Source organism: Oxyura jamaicensis, chromosome 3, assembly GCF_011077185.1.
Source record: "Oxyura jamaicensis isolate SHBP4307 breed ruddy duck chromosome 3, BPBGC_Ojam_1.0, whole genome shotgun sequence".
Taxonomy (NCBI): domain Eukaryota; kingdom Metazoa; phylum Chordata; class Aves; order Anseriformes; family Anatidae; genus Oxyura; species Oxyura jamaicensis.
Genome location: NC_048895.1, coordinates 100642234 through 100656316, shown reverse-complemented (window position 1 = coordinate 100656316; position 14083 = coordinate 100642234). Strand labels below are relative to the sequence as shown.

The 14083-nt window shown below is 37.1% G+C and overlaps 2 long non-coding RNA genes across 2 annotated transcripts in view; both read left to right on the top strand.

Moving 5' to 3' along the window:
- Positions 1-14083, top strand: part of LOC118164377 — a 703421-nt gene that overhangs the window by 656836 nt on the left and 32502 nt on the right. The window lies entirely within an intron of this gene.
- LOC118164376 lies at positions 2336-4901 on the top strand. Its single transcript, XR_004749463.1, has 3 exons — positions 2336-2605; positions 3653-3846; positions 4414-4901. It is a non-coding gene; the product is annotated as an uncharacterized LOC118164376 (long non-coding RNA).

Genomic DNA, 14083 nt, shown 5'->3' with positions numbered 1-14083 from the left:
AACCCCATCTTTGACAGTGTGATATTCATAATCAAGTCTAGATTTTGCTGCCTTGCCTAGCTCTGTATTGACCAAGATTTCCCAGCATGCTCAGTTAGGACAAAACAGGAAGACATCATCCATAGGCTCATTTACAGAGCATAGGGTCCTTGCATACAAGCTGTTCCCCAGTGGAACAGGTTTCTTTTGGGACCATATGCCTTTTATAATTTAGAGCTGCCTTGAAGCTGTTCTAACTTGCACCAGGCATTGATCAGTCATAGCTAAGTGAATCTGGGAGCAGCAGAAACTATTGTATTATCAAATCCAAGCAAAGGAACCAACTAAAGGATATTACAGCCCTTTGGTTTCCATAGTGCAGACAGCATAGTTCTTGGGCTTGTGCCCAGCATTTTATATGGGAAAAATGGGTAAACTGTTCCTCACAGACATAACCTCTCTTACAATAATTCATCTGTTACTGTGCTTCTAAATTATTCTTTTTTTTTGTTTTTTATTGATGAAAATATACTAATTAAGAAATTGCTGTTAAAAAGGTATAAATATATTTCATTGCCTAAAGTAATTAAAATAAGTAATTACTTAAACATTATGATTTAAAATTAAATTTCTTTGATAGCGAGCTGAATGAGGAGAAGACACTTAATGGGCCCCACATAAACTACTCAGCCTAATGGCAATTCTTTTTCTATTGTTTACATAAAATGTACACATGCTTGGCATTGAAATTAGTGATTTTGAAGACTATCTTTTGCTTTCTTCATTCATCTTTGTTTTGATCTTGTAAGAAATGGAAAACACTGGACTTAAGGAAGCAAATAGACACATGTTTGCCTTCTAGCTTCACAGTAGAATATTCACTCCTTCCATGGCTATATTTACAATTTGTTTCCATGTTTTGCTGGACCATGGCCATATAGTACACAAAATTCTCAGATGCTCATAACAATTAATTTTTCTCATTCCTCCCAGTAATCAACAAAAAAACTTCAGAATTTGTCAGGATCTTTTCCTCCAGACAGGCATATATGTAGCATTTTATATGTGAGATCTTGACAAGTCCAGACAAAGCATTCAATCTTATCCTCTGCAAGGTGTGGCAACAGTTCTGGTGCTCTGGTTAAAGTTTTTTTTTTTTTTTTTTTTTTTTTTTTTTTTTTTTGCCTCCCTCATCTACTTCCTAAGAAAACTAATGCTGCTGTATAAACACAGACTCCCACACTTTCATCCTCTCTTCTGGTTTAAATGTTTTTATCAACTCTGGCATTCCCTATCACTGATAACATCATTCACAATGGCTAAGTCTTTCAAGCTCATAGACTTTGTCTAAGTACTCCCACTGTGGATAGAAATTTCCTGCTGTTAGGTTTGTCTGGTGAGCAGATGAGAGACTTCCCATGAAAATCAAGGGAAGAAGAAACATAAAGCAGGGGAGAAATGAGCAGGAGATATGGATCATTTCTAGTTCAGGCATGGAAAAAAAAAAAAAAAAAAAAAAAAAAAAAGTAATCAAAACCAAAAGAAGCTCTCTCATTAGTTCCACTGTTCAGTACTAGCTCCTTTACTACTAGTTCTGTATTTTCCATAGGGATACTGTAAGTTTTCTGTCAAACTCATTCTTTCAACTTTTCAAGCTGAGAGAATATGACTTTTACAAATAAAAAAATACTATGCAAAAGTCAAAAGCAGTATCACTTTTGCCACTTGTATAGTCACCTACTTGTGTTTTAGAATATGGCCAATGCTAGAGAATGTATAGTCAAGTACCACAATGAAGAAGCCAGTGTCATAAAAGTCAGCAATAGCTTGAGTGAGCTGAAGAGCAGCAGAAAGCAGGAAGGTTTTTGCAGGATTTTTCAGCTGTGACCTGTGGCTTTGTTATGCTGCAAGGGGAAGGCTAGGACAGAGGAAGCAGAAAAAGTTTTCCTTGACTCTCAGCAGATGGCTTTTGAAATACAATCCTGTAGGGAGTAGAGGGGCCCCAAAGAAGACCTTGGGTAAGTAAAAAGGCATGATTGATGCCATGAACTTACACTGGAAGAAGAAATCCTGGAGGAAATAGAATTTGAGGCTAGAGTTCTACATTTAGATATGCAAAGTTAATGTATCATCTTATGCTCTTCCTCTTCATGGATTAGCATTCCACAGATTTTGGACATCATCAGAACTATTTACAGGGGTCAGGGCTGGAGGGCTGAGTAATGCTGGGTATCTAATGTGGCTGCTCTGAAGTACTAATTTATGCACCAGTAAGCAAAGAGAAAAACATGTGCTTCCAAAGGGACACATCCAACTACCCTTACACTAATAGCTGAACCATTGTCTTTTTAGGTATCCTGATTTACATCTAGGATGCAATTGTCTTCCTTCATTTTCTTGAGAGAGAACCTTAGTTCTTAAATTAGGTGCTGAAAGTAAGAGGACTGAATATGCTTAAAATGGTGCAGTGGACACAGGGAATCTGTTAAGGTCAGAGCCAAAGCTGGCAGGTCTGCAGAGCTTGAACACTCCTGTGACTTGAACGTGAAAACATCACAAATATATGACATAAAGAGCTCAGTCTTCATGGCTGAGAGTACATCTACATTAGTGTATTGGAATAGAGGTAAGTGGCCTACACTTCTTCAGTCCCACCCCTCCAGCTCTCATTGCAGAGCCCACTTGGAGTACACATCCTGTATTCCTCTTGGCTAAAGCCAAGGTGGAGGATGTATGCCAGGAATTTGTCTAGTGCACTGCAGCCACTAGTGGACATTTACTTGACAGGACCAAAATGCAGCAGAAATAAGAAAAGTAGACTGAAATTACATCCCCCCAAAAATATGATGTCTATGTTAGGTCCTTGTCATCAGCTTTTCCAGATCCACTCCTGTAGCTCAGCATTAGCAAGTATTAAAACCATATCCTGAGAGTTAAGGCTCACTCAGTAAGTAAATGAAATGACATATTAAGTCTGAGAATCAGAGACATTGCAACAGAATTTTCATGCTCTGTCACTGGTTTTGGGCAGTCACATCCCACCAACCCACAACAAACTATCCCTGACTTGGCTGCTTGCTCCCTATTAAAAAGACCCATCATGACTTCTCACATAATTATTCTCTTATTTCCACAGTTCTTGGTGTGAACAACATTCATAAGTTTGCACCTGTTGATTTGTGGCAACAGAGTCTGATTTTCTCAAGTAATTCAATGAAATTCTGCCAGCACTAGGATGTCAGCACAAGTGAAAAAGCTGAATAGACTTATTTGTCAATCAAATTAGGTGTCCAAGATGAAATAAGTGAATAAATGAAAGCCATTTTTCCAGTGAGCAGCTGCCCTCATTACTAAAGATCTTGTTAAGATTAAAGTTGTGCTGCCAGCTTTTTTCAGCTACAGAAAATAGAAATAAGATTAATACTAAGAAAACTAAATTTTAAATAAGATAATTGAAAATATTTTATATGAATCAAATACTTTAAAAACATTCTTTTGCTTGACCTGAACTGAAATGTTTGCCTTGAATATGAGTATGAGACATTGGATTTTTTAAAATAAAGTGAAAGAAAGTCTTTAAAAAAAATAATAATAAACACATTTTCAAATACACACACACACACACAAAATATCTATGATTTTATCACACTTTTTCCTTTTTTTTTTTCTTCAGTTCACATTTTAGCAACTGAAGAAGATGATGAAAGCTTTCTGAAACAGTTTGACCTAGACAAGCCCAGAGGGCTCACTGAAAATGGTGTCAATCCAGAATCCAGACCCAAAGTATTTGAACAAACCTTGTTGTTTCTGTGAATGTGCTTGCTGCAAAGTGATGGCATCTGCTGAGCTTAAAGATTATGTTTAAAAGTAAAATGGTAAAATGCTCTTGCAGTGTAAACATTTCTCATTTCAATGAGGTCTCAAATGAGAAAGAAATTCATGAGGGCAGAACAGGACATAACAGGTGAAATTTTCAAGGACACCTATAAAGCCAACAACAGCAATACCCATGTAGCTAATGAGGAAACACACCTAAATGATGGATGACATGTCTTTCCATGCTGGCTTGCTATGAACCTTACAGAAAGCTGACCTTGCTCTGAAGAGATGAGAGCAAAAGAAAGAAATATATTTGTCCTCTTTTAAATGTAACAGTGAGCACAGAAAATTCCTATGTTAAACATTAATGAGGGTTGGATTTTTAGCATGAGCTAATTGGCAGTTTAATGATGTTATAAACAAAATTATTCTACTGCATGTCTAGTACTGCGTTTTGGGTTGCTACAAATAATGACTGCACGGTGACAAAAGGCAATATATGTGTACTTACCTAGTTCATCTAAAACACCTAAATTTTTATTGCAGACAGTCCTCTGTATGCACTACTTCTGTATCTTTTACATGCATAGATACCTTCACTTATTTACATTTCAGAAAGATATTATATGTTAACAAGGCACCAGAAGAGATTATTCTCTGACCACAGAAAGTACCAAGAAGTATCGTTGTGATTAAGGGCTGGGTTCTTTCACAAAAATGAGCCAGAAATTGTTACCTGCCTGGAAATCCTTGGCCATGTCATGGCACAGCATAGGGCCAGCGCTCTCACAGTGCTAATGACAGCCAGGGACCTCATTTATCTGGTAAATCAGTGCCTGCACTAGTCGTCGTGCTTTCATGCTCATTTCTCACTCTGAGAAATTTCACCTGGTCTTTCAGGGCCACCTTTAAGCTTCAGATCCCACATTCTGTGTGCAGGAAGACAGGATGCCCATTTAAATGAAGTTCAATTGCTTATGAAGCTGTTCAGAAATACCTTGCTATGATACCCGCTTGGCCTGTTTTCTCCTGTGTGTGTGGTTCTCTTTCATCTTAACATTCATATTGAAAATTTGTTGAAGCAGAAGCCTTTCCTTTCATGTTCTCCCTTTTTAACATTTTCATTGATTTCATAAAATATTTTTTTTTCAGTGTAGCTGCTGTTATACCAGCCTAGCCCTGAAAAACTCTGTGGGATTTATGGCTTTGACTAAGAAGCAGAGAAAACAGTATAATTTTCCTTAATTTTCCTTTGAATTTGGAGTCAGCTGAAACCTTAAGCTCAGGGCTTCAAGCTGAAAAAGAAATTCATAGTGTGTGGTATCAAAACGACTGGATCTCTGTAAGGTTCAGGACAATTTTCCAACATTTTGGGTGTAATTTACCTTTTAACATAGGCAATTTAAAACACAGCATTGGTATGTGTCTTTCCAAGGACAATATCAAATAGATTTTGGAGCCAGTAAAATGCTAATTAAAGATCCTTTATTCGAGTTATGTTTATATCTGAATAATTTATAGAAAATATGGAGACGTAGAATTATTAAACACCAAGGCATGCATTTTTTTTTTTTTTTTTTTTTTTGGTTCTAAATGAAGTACAGATAGAATTTACATTAAATAAAGTGGATTTGAAAATTATAGTTTCTTTCAACTTAAATATTTAATTTCCTTTTGATAAGCTTCTGTAATACTTTAAAATCATAGTATAATTTAGGTTTTGGGGGATCTCTGGAAGTTCATGCTCCTGCTCGAAACCAGCCTACTTCAAAGTTAGATGAAGAGAGCACTGACCTGTCAAGTGTTAAAAGTCTAAAAGGGCAGAGACTGGACTGCCTCTCTGATCATCCTGTTCCTTTTTCATACATATCCAGTTGGAATTTCACTAATTTCAGTGTGTGACCAAAGACTATGGTCCTTTTGTTGTGCTCCTCAGAGAAGAATGTATCTTTGTCTACCTATGAAAAATTGCTGTGGGTAATGACTTCTCCAGCACTGGGGAAGCTGGAACTGCTCAACCTGTCCTAGCAATAGCTTTAAGAGACATCAAACTGGTCTGTGTCATAGATTTGGAGCTAACAGTCATTGCTAACTGCAGGCTTTTTGGCTGTCATTCCTTCCAAAACCACTAAGCACTCAGTATGTCAAAAGCTGTTGAATGGCTTGGAAGATTTTCTACTGGAGTAGCTCTCTGAAAACCATATGCCTAGAACTGCAGCCATTTTAAATAGAAAAGGTCCTGACCAGAGATATGCACACTGCCCCTTTTCACCCATCTCATAAGACATCAGCTTCATTTTTTTTTTTTTTTTTTTTTTCTGGCAAAAAAAAAGAAAGACGAGGTACTCAGTCCATCAGAATTACTATAGATACAGACCAATTTGTCCCTTCTTATTTCTAAAAATAAATTAAACTGCCATATATTTTTTCTAGAGAAGACAGTCACAAATATACTATACCCATTAGGTCATGGCTGCTTTTGACTGCAAAAGCAAAACCATGTTCAAGTCAAACAAAATTCAGGTGAAGTTGCAAACACAAAACATTCTAGCTGATGAATACCGAGGAAGCTACATTTTCAGACAAATGTTTTGGCTGCTTGCCTCCTCCACTGTTTTGAATTGCTTTTCCATTTCACTCTTGTTCACATTTGTAGCTCAGTGTTTTAAAATAAATCATCTGGCATAATCATCTCCCTTCTATTACCCCAGTGTCTTTATCTTTTATTTTCAGGAGACTTTTTCTTCTGTCTTGCACAATGCCTTTTCAGGAAATCACAGAGTATCTGAGTCATACTATAAGATGCAAACATGTTGAACACTTAGCATGTGCTAAGCACTTTCCGGAATTGAAGAAAATGGATGATGCCCTTGAAGCTGCCTTGCTCTCTTGAATGGGATGTCCATTGCACCTCTCTGAGTGCCTAGCACCCTGTTCACCTCAATAGCATGAGGAAATAGGGCTTTGTTTCACCTTCATTCCTTGACACTTCAGTGTTCCATGACTCATCCTTGCAAGATAATATGACTGCTGGTTATTACCAACGAGAAAGTTGCTTCTTTCTTGAAATGGTGGGTCTTTGTGTCTTCCACAGGGTGCATCTGCACTGCACAGTTTACCACAGAGCAGAAACACCTTAGCTTGCTCTCAGCAAACTCATCTTAGCATGAGCTCCATGCAGATTCATTTGCCTCTGTTATTGCTTCTCTTCTTGTTTAAGGTTTAAAGTGTAATGAAAGGTGAGCTGCATTTAGAAGCCCGACTTAAATTTCAGAGTCCTTTAAGAGTGCTTAGAATATTAAAATAAAGGCTTTTCAAGTAAAGCTAGAGTTCTGCAGGTTTAAATTTCTCATTGTTGTTAGCAATCTTTTGAAGGCAACTCACCTTTCAGCTTCAGGACATGAATTCTCTCCTTTCTTCAAAGAGATGCTTTAAACCCAGGAAATATTTTATTTTGAATATCTGTGTTTGAATTCATCACATTTTATTCTAAAATTAATTAAAAGTCTTGGTAGCAAGCTGGAATTTGAATAAATGCAATGAGCAGTTACCACAACTCTTGATCACCAACTGTGCTGCAAGATCAGTTTTCTGTAGAAATAAATCCATGACCAGTACTAAGCAACAGTCTGTGCAAGGACACAAAAGCATCCACATTTAGCACAGTTCTTGCCAGACTTCTGGATGTAAACTAATTAACAGTGTCCCAGGAAGTTGTGGAGATAATCTGGGGAGAGTATGCTCTAAGGATTGCTTCCAATAGGCAGTTTGGATGTGGCTACCCGTTTTGGAGAGTTAAGAGAGTTTAGCTGTATAAACACGGGTTGTGCTCAGAATAGTCTCTGGCCCATTTTATTTACTAGCGTAGACCTAGCTTTTAGGAAAACATGAAACTTGGCAATAATCTTTTTATTTTTATTGTGGTTCCAATAAATCTCTTTTTCTCTCCACTGCACTGTTATTTTAACTGCAAATCCATTAAGGTGAACAGTATTTTAATAATGATTATCAAAAACAGGATCGCAAAGGGAATAATAAATAAATAAAACTCAACAAACATTGATTTTTTTCATAAATTGCCTCTATGACATGCTTAAGGAAATAAAAGTCACTAATCCCAGGAGAAGGATTTTTTGTTACATACTTTTTAAAACAACAATTAATTAAAAAGTGATATAGTGCAATTAATAAAAAGTTTAAGTCACATGGGTATAATAAGAAATTAAGAAACTTCCTAGCTTATACGACTCTCGTATTTTCATGTTGAAAAAATGGGCTTATTTGGAGGAAAAAAAATATCTTTGTATATATATGTGTGTATGTATATATAAAGAAAAAACACACACACAAAACAAACCAAACAAACACAAAAAGCAGAAAGACAGGTAGTTTTAACACAAGCTTCATGCACTCTCAACATCTTGAGCTTTAACGCAGGAGGAGGCCTCAAGGAAATTTCCTACACCTCTACACCTCTGCTCCAGGGAGGTCTGCTAGCCTGGGTAGCAAATTATTTCTCCTCTTGTTCACCCTAGCAGAAAATTTCTTCTTCTTCTGTTTATTGGACAGGGCAGGATGGAGTGGGTGCAGGAAAACTACACTTTTCAGGATGAAAACTATATCTACCCTAGCACATAAAGGAGGAGCAAACCCTGAGGCAAAAGTGGTATGGGAAATTATCTTTTCCTACACCCTCCAGAAAAGATTTACCTTGTCCATATTGCCTCCTTGGAGTAGTATCCTTATTTCAGGTCTGTCTATGACCTAGGAAAATTTCATCTGCTATGAGTCAAATGCCTGCTGGTGACCATGCTATTAAAAAAGCAGCGTGTAAAATTGTAGGCATTAGTGAGGTTCAAACCATGCTTTTCCTGGCCCTATGTAGTTTATTCATATGGATAGACCTTCAATAGAAAAGTGAGGACTTGCCTCTAAATCAGCTGTATTTTCTGATGTCTTTCAGATGTGCACAGTCTGACCTCAAAAGTAACTGCTGAACTTTGGTGCCTGATTAGGACACACTTACCGTAGGGGCAGTAACATAATCTGTAGGCAGAGGTTATCACCTGCAAGAGAATTGCTTATGCAGCCAGGAAGTCAGAACTAGTGAGACAGGATGCCAACCTGGAGACTGAAATAATAAATTAAAAGAAATAGGAAGGAGGCAGTGGATGGTGGATATATGATCTGGCAAAGATCATAACACTATAAATTATGTCAGATAAAGATATTGCTTGTTAGTTCAGTTTAGGATAATATACAAGGAAGTTTGTTCTGAATAAGAAGACACCATTTAGTCCTAGCATGATTTATGTGGTTAATGCTGTCATTCTGTCTTTTGAGCAATTTATATTAGGTTTCCAAAACTCTTTGGATTATCAGTTTTAAAACTTATTGTAAGTATTGAGGAAAGGATTACTAAAGGGGGATTAAATACATTTGAAATTTAGATTTGGAAAGGGCTTAAAGAAATCTTCTGAATCACAGTTAAAAAGATGAAACTCTACCAATTTTCTGGGACTAAATTGTTATTTCTTTTTATTTCTTAACATTTATTTTTAATCCATAAAGATAAAATGTTTGTGAAAAGATTCTTTTAATGTTCTGACAAGCGTTGCAACAAAACATTTCAAATTTCACAGTAACTCTTTAGCTAAAAGGATAACTTTTTTTTTTTTTTTTTTTTTTTTTTTTGAGATAACAAATAGAATTGTATCCATTTAGTCTCTTTGGTCTACAACTGTAATATTTAGGAAAAATACTGTATAACCAAAAGTGAGAGCACTTTGGACAGTGACCAGACAGGAGAATTATCACCCTACCACTTAGGGGAGAAAGAGCATTAAGAAAGCCACTCTTGATCTGTGTAAAGATCAATCAGGTCACAGATTTCAGTTACACACTTAAAGGAGCATGGAGGCTGAGGAACAACATAGCATCCTGACAGCAAGACCATTAGCTTCTCCTTCCTTTTTTTCAGAGGTGTTCAAACTAAGAGCACACCCCACTTCAACAAGGATAGGAAAGAAATCCTTGAGCTTTCACAGAGGCGAGAGCAAGATCCTATGCAGGGGTAAATCAACATATTTTCCTGATGATCTCTGTCATTTGAACTCCTGGTCTTAGAAGTAGGAGAGGAATTTGTGCCCTGTACAAAATGAGGAAACAAGGATGTTCCTCACCCCTCAGGCAAATACCACCCCCAACCTGCAGGCCACTGAGAGCCTGGAGACGCTGCTCTCTGCATAAGGGAGATGACTTAGCAGAAAAGTTGTAAATCCCTGCATTATGATAAAGTAGCTGATAAAGTTAAGTACAGAGCATACTTATCTGGTCTTGATGATATAACTAGTTTTCTGTGGCTCTGTGGAGTCACTGGAGACCAGGTCACTCCATCCTATTGAGGTCCAATAAGGATTGCTATGAGAGATGAGGACATGCTTTCATTATGGAAGGCCAAAGAACAGTGTTTGCTATGGAATTACCGAACAGGAGTACTTAAAATTAGACCCGTAAAGCCACATTAAGGAAAAAAATATCGTTTGCTTGATTTTCAGGGATGATATGTACTTCAAGTCTTTCTGAGGGAAGAGCTCTGACAACAGATAATTAATCATAGAATCATAGAAAGGTTAGGATTGGAAAAGACCTATAAAGATCATCTAGTCCAATCCCCTGCCATGGGCAGGGATATCTTCCAGGTAGCCCAAAGCCTCATCCATCCTGACTTTGAACACTTCCAATAATGGGGCATTCACAACCTCTCTGAGCAGCCTGTTCTGATGTTCTAATACCCTCACCGTGAAAGACTCCTTCCTTATATCCAAGTTAAATCTACCTTCTTTTAGTTTTAAATCCTTGCCCTGTAGGCCTTAGTAATCTCTCCCAGTGCACCATGTTTTTCATAAAGAAGGATGCAGAAATGACAACATGCACTTTCTATAATTCTGTTTTCTTTGCAGAGAGGTTTCCCATTGGACACCTGAGTTTCTGGAGTCACACTGATAGGCTTTCTTTAAATGCCACCATCTCAACCAGTGGTAGCTGGCAGCAGACATGTTATGGAAGGAATAGCTGCCAACACAGTTTAATTGGCCCAAGAGAATCTCCTCAGGGTGATTCTAGGTGTGAAACCCCAGTGTTTTTCTTTATCAGCCCCAAACAGATAACAGAGTTCATTTTAGCTGCTGTGGCTGTAACATCACAGCTAGTTCTGTGCTTCATATTTTATTTCAATATAAGTAAACAGCTACAAACCACTGTAAGCCAACACCATACGCACTAATCTAGAAAATATTAATTTAATGTTATATATGGGGACCTTCATCAGAAAAGAATGGCAGCCTTATTTATATAAAACCATTCTGCATATGTGACTTTCAGTAAAATATATGGCTTGACTTATTATTAACATAGATTTTCCTTCTCCCTCTCAAAAATCAGGAAAGGCATTAATCCCTTAGCATTAGCCTTGTGCCAATACATTTCTATTCAATCTGAACTTTCAAAGTGCAAATTTATGAAGCATTGCAATAACTGTTGAGATATAGGTGTATGTCTGTATGTATACATAAATACAAAGAAACGCATGTGTCCATTTATGTGAATGTTTTGTCTGTGCACAAGCATATCACATATCTCCAATCCCATACAACAGCACTAAGCAGAAGAATGGAATCAGTAAGCTCATCTGAATGTTACAGTTTTTCCCTTTCATAGGGATGTTGCAGTTTTCTATGGTTAAACAAAAAGTGATTATTTTTAGAAAATGGTCATCAAAATTAGTATTCCATAAGATGTTAGTTGTAGGTGCTGTAGGATTAATTCCGTTAATTCCATTCCATTAATTCCATTATTATTATTATTATTATTATTATTATTGACAGTTCAGAAGGCCCAGTTTAAATTATGATGATTTTCACAAACAATAGTTTGTTATCTTTTTGTTGTTGTTGTTAAGATGGGAAAACTCTTTAATAACAATATCTGTTATGAAACTTCTGGCAGCAGTTAAGCAACATCTAAAAAAAAGAGTGGGGAAAAAAAAAAAAAAAAAAGTCTTGAAGACTTGTCTCTCCATACCCTCTGAGTTATGGTCTAGGAGCAGGCAGATTAGTCTGGTCAGAAGGGTCACCATTGACATCCCACATTCCACAGTATGAATCTAGACTGATTTTCACTGTACTACATGGGCTTGCTATCCAGCTCAGCTCTACTACCTGGCATAATGTCAAGTCTTACTCCACAGACTGTCCGTTTGAAATCAGTGACATTGTGGAATATGATATAACCTACTGTCTGTAGAGATGCTACAATCTTAAATCTGGGGGAAACAAAAAATACAATCAAACAAACAAACAACAACAACAACAACAACAACAACAAAACTCATTTTGAGTTTTGTTCTGCATGCATCCACAACCACCTAAATGCATGTCCTGTACCCACACACAGATATGTTGAAGGGAACATAAATGGAAATGTGACTTTGCCTTTGGGTACACAGAATTACTCCCCAGGAATGGAGTATATGGAAAAGAACTTCTGTGTTCACTGTATAATCCATTTGCATTTTGGGGGGAACTTACAAAATCTTAAAATGCATTCTTCTAACAAGAATGTGTATGGACAGAAATACCTTATTTTAGTAAGAGGTTTTGGCCATGCATTCTCCCAAGAGACACCAGACACTGGTGGTGGCATGAAACAAGGTGCTAATTTATTGTCTTTATGACTTCTAAGACATGACTTCAGAGAGCTGCACTGTCTTAAGGGTCCACTGGCAAAGGTTCCAGGTATGCCTAGTACTTGGCTGAAATATGCTGTCTCAGACTGAGTAACTAGAGAAGAGTAAAATCAGAGCAAAATTTACTGCCTCCCTAATAATACCCCAATATCTATTTTCATGTCAGGATTTTTCCAGTCCCCTGCAAGCTCCTTACATCCACAAGGCCCTTTGAAAATCAGCCCCACAGACCTACTGTCCATGCATTTAAAACCTTCCTTCCTGTTTGTTTCAAGCCTGCTTCCCTTCAGCACTATATGATGGTCCATCAAGTAACTTGATGTTAAAAAGACTGAGCCAATTATCCATCAAACACCACATGCATCAGAGTTAAGTTACTTTGTAGAGAAGAAAAATAGAATTTAAGCAATGTCTCCTTGTGGTTTTCCTGTTGTCGTTTATTTTTATGGGAGGCAATCATACTTTGGTTCAAAACTACTCTATCTCTGTGTTGGTACTAAGCCCCTAGAATAGTACCAGAAAGCAGTGTTTCTTCTGTCAGCAGGGATCTAGTAGATTACCTAAAGAAAATGTGCAGCTTCTTCAAGGTTTGGCAGACTTTCATTAAATTGCCCCCTCATGAAGAAAAGATGCTGAACAGAATGAAGCCCCTGTTCATTGGACCAAAAATAAAATAAAATTCAAAAAAAAAAAGATTTAAGAGATTTAAGACAAGGAAATACTACTTGATCACCTCATGTCAGACTACAAGGTAACAAGACAGGATTTCTTCCCTTAGAGGAAAATAACTTGTTCGATTAAAGCTGCTTTCTGATCCTTTTCTGTACCAGTTCCTCCATGGCATTCTCAGTGCCTCTGCAGTGACCTTTACATCCCTAAAGTAATATTCGTATGACAGGACTGTATTTAAAGATGTCATCCCAACAACTCTTAAGTTATAGCCTACTGATTGCTATAAATGGTCTTGTCACCAAACAGGAATCATTTGCAAATCTCAGCTCTGCAGCTACTGCACTATGTAACAATGAGCCCTGTGGGCTGGCTGTTCTGTTCCCTGAGCCTATGGTCACTATAACAATCTGTTGAGCAAACCATTGGAAAAGATTTGTTATTAGGGTTATCAGGCTGGCATAAGCAGGAAAAAATAATCTAATGAATGATATGAGACCTGATTAATAAATAATCAAAGATATGGAAGGCAATTAATGCCAGGCAACAAGAGCCTCAATAGTAACTCTTGTCAAACTAATTTTCCATTTTTGTGTAAAAGATTACAAGTGTAGTTTAGAAAGGCACCAGTACTGATATTTCTGCCAGCATCAGGCTTGGTAATACAGGACATTCTAATCAAATTATTGGACTATGAACTAGACATGGCACACCAAAGAAAAGATTAAGTTTTTACTTAAGTGTTTTACTATTTTTGTTTGTTTGTTTTTACTAAGCTTTTATTATTTTTTTACTTAGGTTCTGTTACATTTTGAGATTTACCACCTGCTAAGTATATGTACAGTTTTAGATACAAGTTTACACTTAAGA